This window comes from Delphinus delphis, chromosome 12 (genome assembly GCF_949987515.2).
Source record: "Delphinus delphis chromosome 12, mDelDel1.2, whole genome shotgun sequence".
Lineage (NCBI taxonomy): Eukaryota > Metazoa > Chordata > Mammalia > Artiodactyla > Delphinidae > Delphinus > Delphinus delphis.
Window position 1 is genome coordinate 54,674,252 of NC_082694.2, and position 7,628 is coordinate 54,681,879.

Below are 7,628 nucleotides of genomic sequence, written 5' to 3' on the forward strand. Positions count from 1 at the left end.
ACTTATTCATTGTTTATTCATTAAAATAACATTTATAGAACAACTATTAAGTATTAGGTATTACATTGGGCACTGAAGCTATAAAGTGAGACACAGCCCCATCCCTCACAGAGTTAGCACGGAGAGGCAGATTAACAGTGGTCTGCACAGCGGTTGCTGTGGGCTGCCTAGCCTTCCCTTCTACTTCTGCCAGCCACAGAGCCTCTCTTTGTTGTGGGGGGATGCTCTCCATGAGGTTCAGGCAGGGCTGATTTGTCATTCACAACTTTAGAGATGAGGAAACTGAGGCTTTAAAAAGTTGATGAGGAAATTTAGACTTGGGGGAAGTTCGATGTGATTTCCAATTGACTGGTACAAGGTCACACTGCTGGTGAGTCACTGAGCCAGGATTTGAAGGCAAGTGTTTTAACTCCAGAGTTCACATCCTTGACCACCACGCTACACTGATTCTCCATTACTTAAAGAAAACAGAATTAATGTCATGATTGAAATCTACCAAACATCAATATCTCAGCTGCCAGAAAGCTCAGCCCATGTTTGTGTTAGGGAAATATAATCAAAACAAATCTTTCTTCAATTCAAAAGCTCTCCACAAGGTAGAAAAAAAAAAGGGGAAATTTTTTTTTTTTGAATAAGATTAAACCAGAGCGTGATATGCCACACAGGTAACCTGCTAAAGGGATTACAAAGACAGAAGGGAATCTCCCTCTTTTATACAGCTAAGTGGACACATCATTCAATACTTAGGTAGCTTTTACAATTTACAGTCAGGTGACAAATTAGACCCATCTTTTCCCAAAAAACCCATCTTCCAGGAGATTGGAATTATTTTCCTTGATGATTACACTTCAAAGAGATGGCTCCCAGGTCCTTGAGGAAACATTCCTGAGTTGTGAGACTGGCCAGAGGCTTACATAGCCATTACAAAGATTTACATACATTTGACAAGGACAGAGAAAGAAATTCAGAAAGTAAATGGAGAAGAGGAAAATCTCTCTGCTTATTTTCAGAGGGGAGAAAATCTGTATTTGCCCTTATACTTATTCCAGCACTTAAGATCAGTCAGTATTCTCAGAGATTAACTCTATACACTATATTTTCACTCCATTTATTTATATTCAATTTTATATTGCCTTGTACATTTTTTGAAGTCATTTTCTTAGACCGATATATAAACTCACAGTTAAATATTATATATTCTCTTTATATAAACTCACAATTCCTCTGCCAAGAAGAAGATTCAGTAAATCTTGTGAAATGATTGACAGCTTTCAGCTTCAAGCACCTGGGAGCAATTGTGAAGCTGCTGCAGTTCAATCCACTGATCCCCAGACCAGTGTCAGGCAGGAGCCATGTGCTGGGGACCAAAGACAATAGATGTCTCTGCCCTCTTGGAGGTTATGAACAATCATGTTCCAAGACATATGTGAGTAGAGGATATATTCAAGTCTGCCTTATTACTGGCTCCCAAGCAAGATCGATGAACCTTGAAATAATGCTTAGAAAATTATCAATCCACCTATCTATTCATCTCTCTCTCTCTCTCTCTATTTTTACAGTCAAGTCTACTCTTAAAGGAAGTATAAATATTTTTTACTGCTCTCATTGGGATTCATATTTGACAACAAAAATAGCATTCACTCTGAACAAATGAATGGAAAGCCATTTACAAGGGTAACTAACACAATGAAAATAAGTAAAACTATGAGGTCGAGGACAGAGACTTGAGATACGGAGTAAGATTAATCTTTGTTAAAAAATAAACTGAGGCATATTGAACATTTTAAGAGCTTATTTGAGCAAAAGTCTATTCCAATTGGGATAGAAGTTGTTAGAAGCGTTCCACCCACAGGGGCTGGTCAGGGGGGTGGGGGGGTGGGGTGGGGTGGGTGAGGGTGAGCCTTTTATAGAGAAAAGGTGGAAGCAAAGTAAGGAAATTACTGATTGGCTATAGCTAAAGCCTAGATGGCAGTTTGTGATTGGTTGTCCTAACTTTTCAGCATTTGCATGCTTAGATTTTGGTTTGCTTCCATAGGCGGCCAGTACATCAGAGCCACCTCCGTCTAATGGCCTCCTTGCTGAATTAATGTAATACCTTTTAAGTTAACCTTACAGGATGGCATTAGATTGGAGTTTAGTGGTCTGGTTTGAACAGTCTTAAGAGCTTCCCAGACTCCTGTGTAAAAAAGCAAACATTACTAGCAGGGGTCTCACTTCAAGCCTTTATCAATGAAGTCTTCCTTAACTTTTTGCTCTCAGTCAGTAGCTTTAGAACAGGTCTCCACATGGGAGTGTGGGGAGGGGGAGGTAAATCTGGTGATCCTGGAGGAAAAACAGCCACCCAAACGGAAAACACACTGCCTGCCAACCAAACTGAAGCTACCTCTGTTTTGCTGAGGGCCTGACCTAGGAGAGGAATGGGCTGCACTAGGCAGTGTTTCCAAGGTGAGCCTTAATGATGACCTAGATGGGTGGGATGGAAGCGGGGGAGAGGGAGGCCCAAGAGGGAGGGGATATATGTATATGTTTAGCTGATTCACTTTGTTGTACAGCAGAAACTAACACACCATGGTAAAGCAATTATACGCCAATAAAAAAATGAATTAATGAGAATGAAACTTGTTTTTTGCACTTCTCAGAGCCTCTACATTGATTTTTCCCTCCCTTCAAAGCCCCTACAAGCCTTCACGCCATTCCTTCTCCCTGGCCTGCTACCTTGGCTGACTCTCCAGTACAGGGCCCTGCAAGATCTGACTCTCCCACCTTCCTACTTTTCTTTTTCCTCACATTGTAACTTACCTATCTATTTACTCAGGGGTCTAATAAATCAGGAGTTAAAAGGAGCCCTTAGAGGGTCGAGATCTGGTTTTATTCATCTACGTTACTCTGGCACCTAATATCTGGAGGCTGTAAAAGGATGATTATCAAGTAGTTGCTGGATATATTAATATATGTTAATGGAAGATAGTAGCTTAAAGTGTTTCCCTATGGATAGCCAATAATTTGGAGGGAGATATTTTTGAGGAAGGTAGGCCTTCTATTCCTGTCTTCTTTCAGGAGAAATACCAACTCCATTTGTTAGAACATCCCTGAATATTCTGGGACTGGAGGTGACTTGGCCACTGCCTGAATGCGAGTAAGAAAAAAGGAAAACATTAAAGGCCCCCCTGAGGTTTCCCATATGGCAGGGGGAGGGGAAATCAGGTAGGAAGCCTCATGGAACCATGAAACAGGCACTGCTCTAAAATCCAAGCACAATCAAGTGCTCTCTGTAACCTGATTCCACAGTTCACTTTCAATTTAGCCACATTATTATAAATTTATTAAAAGGAACTTAAATCTTTGAATATATGCTTACTTATACTTAACCAGAATTTGACCCATAATACTCTCAGTGCTGTTGTATCTCACAGAATGTCCTAGATATACTGTGATCTTATTTCTAATAGCTGAATAAGCTAATCCCCATAAAGCCACATGAGTACTTCACTGTGATGTAGTACAAGGAAGAATTAGAATGTTCTTAGTAGGCAACTGCAATAAGCTACCTGCTGAGTCATTGAGCTGATCTATTTTTTTTTTTTTTTTTTTTGAGCTGATCTATTTTTAATCCAATGAGCAAAACTCCTATTTGGTGTGACCTTATCTGAATGCTATCCTCTGTGGAGCTTGTAAAAACTATACCACTCCAAAAAATGGAGGAAATATTCATTTTCATTATTCCCTGACAAGATAATCATTCTGTTAATTCGGTTGGACAAAAATCTTTTATTTTAACTAGAAATCAAATAAGTATTACCTTAATGAAGACAGACAGGCAGCCAAGTTGTAAAAACAAAACAAAATGAAAAAAGTTCAGTACACCTAAATGTCTGTTTTGCTTTGAGAATTTACCTTAGTAATAATTACTGGAAATGCATTAGTCATGGTGAAAATTATATTCTTATTTTACATATACTTCTCTACTGGCACAGAAAAATGAAACTGGCTACAGTCACCACATGATACTGCTTTTGAGAGTCCCAAATTAGACGAGCCCCTGGTTTTGTTATTGGCAGAAAATGTCCCATCATGATTGTGAAACTCCTGCTGAAAAAAAGAACCAATAGTGTTTGTAAAACCACTGCAAAATAGAAATACTAAATAGAAAAAAAAAATCTTATAATTTGGTACCATTTATTAATGATTTTCTCTTCAATTTCCACAAGAAAAGAAATAATTTGATGCTAATTTTTTGAAAAGGTTGAGAGAGGTGTTAATGTCCAGTGTTAGTTAATTGTCTCTTGGTAAGAAAATCACTTTAGATAAGGGAGAAAACCTCTTGTAAAATTGTGTTGGATGAGAGGACAATTGTTCTATCAGGTTTAAGAGTTTTTGGCCTATGGAGATAGGATTCACTATTGCTATTTTAGATGAATTTCTTTTAATAGACTTCAGTAAGTTAACATAATCAATATGCATCTTATAGCAAGAGACACACTTTCCTTGCTATAGTCTTTGGGGCATGGCTCTAGGGACCCCATTTCCATTTTTGAGTCAAACTACCAGCAGTCTCTTTAGCTTTCACCACTAATTTGCTAGAGTTAAGGCTATCCTTAAATCTATGGGTGATAATTTCTCAGGAAGGTAGAGGACCCTAAGACTAGTTAAGACTAACAATGGGAAATTCTACTTTTTGAGTTTCTTTCACCTTTCAAATTCACCATGCATATTTGTGTGGTCAAAATAAAATTCAAAATAGTCATTGAAAATTACTTTTACCTTTCATCGTAGATATCGCATGTTGCCTATCCTATGTCTACATTTCTCTCCTTCATTCCTAGTGAAAATCAAATTTTTTCAGAGTGGCAGAGTACCCAATTAAAAATATTCACTTCCCTGGTCATCTTTGTGGCTAGCAGTGGCCAGGCAACCCAGTTCTGGCGGATAAAATACAAGTAAAGTCTACAAGATGGAGTTTCCAGAGAAGCTACTGTTTTCCTGTTTTAAAGGATCAGACTCAGTTGGTTTAGGACTACTGTATTCTCCATTTTTCTTTCCCCCAATCTTCCTGCCTAGAACATGGAGTTGATGCCTGGAGGTACAGTATCCAATCTTACAACCATGAGGACAAAAGCCACAAAGAAAGGATAGTAGAGTAGGATGTTAGAAGGAACTTGCTGACATCCTTGAGCAGCTGCACCAGCCCTAAACAGCTTGCATCTATGAATGCCAAATAAAATGCATGTGGCCCAGTTACATTTGTCCCATGGGACACTTATACTAAAAAATTGTTTATCTGAAATTCAAATGTAACTAGATGCCCTGTATGTTTATTTGTTAAAGCTGGCAACACTACTTGCTTCTAGACTTCCTGCTATTTGAAAATTAAATTCCTATTTGGTTAAGCTACTACTGTAGTCAAGTTTCTATTATATACATCTGAAGTCAACCCCTGATTTTTTTTAAATAATTAATTGTTACAAATTATTTTAGACTTTTCCTTAAAGCCCTAATTTTTAGATTAACTATTTGGAATTATGAGCTACGTAATATTTTCTTTCTTAGAAAATGCAATCCAGATATAGCAATTGTTAAATTAATTAAAAAGGAGGTCATTAAACTGAGATGGTTCTAATGTGTTAGTGGCATTACATAAGCAAACCAAACCCAATCCTGTAAATTTCTCAAGGTTAAGAAATTAAAATCTAAGGACAACCGATCACAAACAGCCAATAAGGTTTTCCCAAGTAAACTGAATGCTTAAGCTATAGCCCAACAAATAATCTCCTTGCTTTGCTTCCTTCTCTGTAAAATCTTTCCCCTAGCTCCTGTTGGTGGAGCGCTTTCCAGTTTGGTGATTTGATTTAACTTTGGTGATTTGATTTAAACTGAGTTTTGCTCAGATAAACTCTTAAAATTTTTAATATGCCTCAATTTATCTTTTAACAGTTCAAATGATTGGGTATTTGTTCTACCAGAAGTTAGCACTTGAAACTTAATAGCATTAATAAACAGAATTCAAATTTGTTTTCCATATGATTCAGCAAAAGAAGCAAAAAGATTTAAGGCAATAATCCCAACATCAAAACACAACATAGGGACTTCCCTGGTGGCGCACTGGTTAAGAATTCGCCTGCCAACACAGGGGACACGGGTTGGGTCCCTGGTCTGGGAAGATCCCACATGCCGCAGAGCAACTAAGCCCGTGTGCCACAACTACTGACCCCACGTGCCACAGCTACTGAAGCCTGCGCGCCTAGAGCCCGTGCTCTGCAACCAGAAGCCACCACAATGAGAAGCCCGCGAAATGCAACGAAGAGTAGCCCCCACTTGCTGCATCTAGAGAAAGCCCGTGCGCAGCAATGAACACCCAACACAGAAAATAAAAAACCCCCAAAACATACATAGGTCACTTCAAAAAGGGCTTGTGGGACCAAAACCAGGAGCTCTTAAATGCTGCAACCAAAGACTGAAGTTCTCCAAAGGTTGTGATCACTCAATTGTGCTGTGTTTTCCTGAGGAGATAGAAGCCTTAGCCACTCATATCCATGATTGGTGATGTGGGGAAGTAAATAAAGTCTCCCAAGTTTAACCAAAACTAACAATCAAACAAACAAAAAATTATATACATGAAATGTAAGTAACTTAGTAAATTCAAAGGGAACTATTATTCATGGAATAACTGATATATTTGTAGATTTACTTACATTCTTTACTGTACCTATAATACCAAACGACTCAAATTATTGAAGATGAACTAATTCAATTGAATTATTGACTACTGTACTTACCACTATGCATAAGAAAGTGTAGAGCATAAAGAAGTAGAAAATAATATGGTTTTTATCCTCAAAAAGTTACCATATTTTGAAGAAGATAAAACTTAACAGGGGTCAAATACTTAAAGATGAAACATGGAAGAATAATATAAAAAGATAAATTATAGTTAAAATGGAGGGGAAACGGGAAGAAATGCATCAAAAGGCTATGGTGGTTATCTCTAAGGGATGAAGATTATGGATGTTAATTATTATTTACTTTATGATTTTATGTATTCCTAGTTGTCTGAAATGAACATGTATCAATTGTAAGATTAGAAAGAAAACAATGTGTCTTTAAAAATGAAAAAATAAATAAAATGAAATGAAATATAAAGAAATACCAAAATATACAATGCATATAATGGACTGCTAGGACAGAATATTGGGGCAGATTTCTTGGAGGAGGTGGAATTTGTGATGGACCTTGAGATTTGCCTGACTCATGTCTGTGATATCTACATAGCATGTCTAATTTAGGAATCTGATTTAATTCCACGGGACACCTACCACTAACGTCTAATGCTATGGGGATGGTGTCACCTCCATATGAATGGTGTCCCCTGAAGCTGTGCAAGGAGGCAGCACTGTCAATCATTCTACAGCATATCAGGGCTTGCAAGTTCAGGGTCTGGTCAGTTTAAAAGTAGTTTATGGAAGTCATAAATATAAAGCACCAATAAATTTGTCATTTCCGTGAGTATCCCTGCTGTACACTGTTCCCTTGTTCTCCAGTTTTAAATAGTTCCCAAATTTTCATGTATCAGCTACAAGTTTAAGTTCTCTCTTGCAGCTATTTATATCATAGTGCTTGTGTAAAATAAGACT

At 37.7% G+C, this 7,628-nt stretch overlaps 1 non-coding gene across 1 annotated transcript; it reads left to right on the plus strand.

Moving 5' to 3' along the window:
• The first annotated feature begins 6,388 nt into the window (after positions 1-6,388).
• LOC132435652 (small nucleolar RNA SNORA25) lies at positions 6,389-6,513 on the plus strand. Its single transcript, XR_009521595.1, has one exon. It is a non-coding gene; the product is annotated as a small nucleolar RNA SNORA25 (small nucleolar RNA).
• The last annotated feature ends 1,115 nt before the right edge of the window (positions 6,514-7,628 follow it).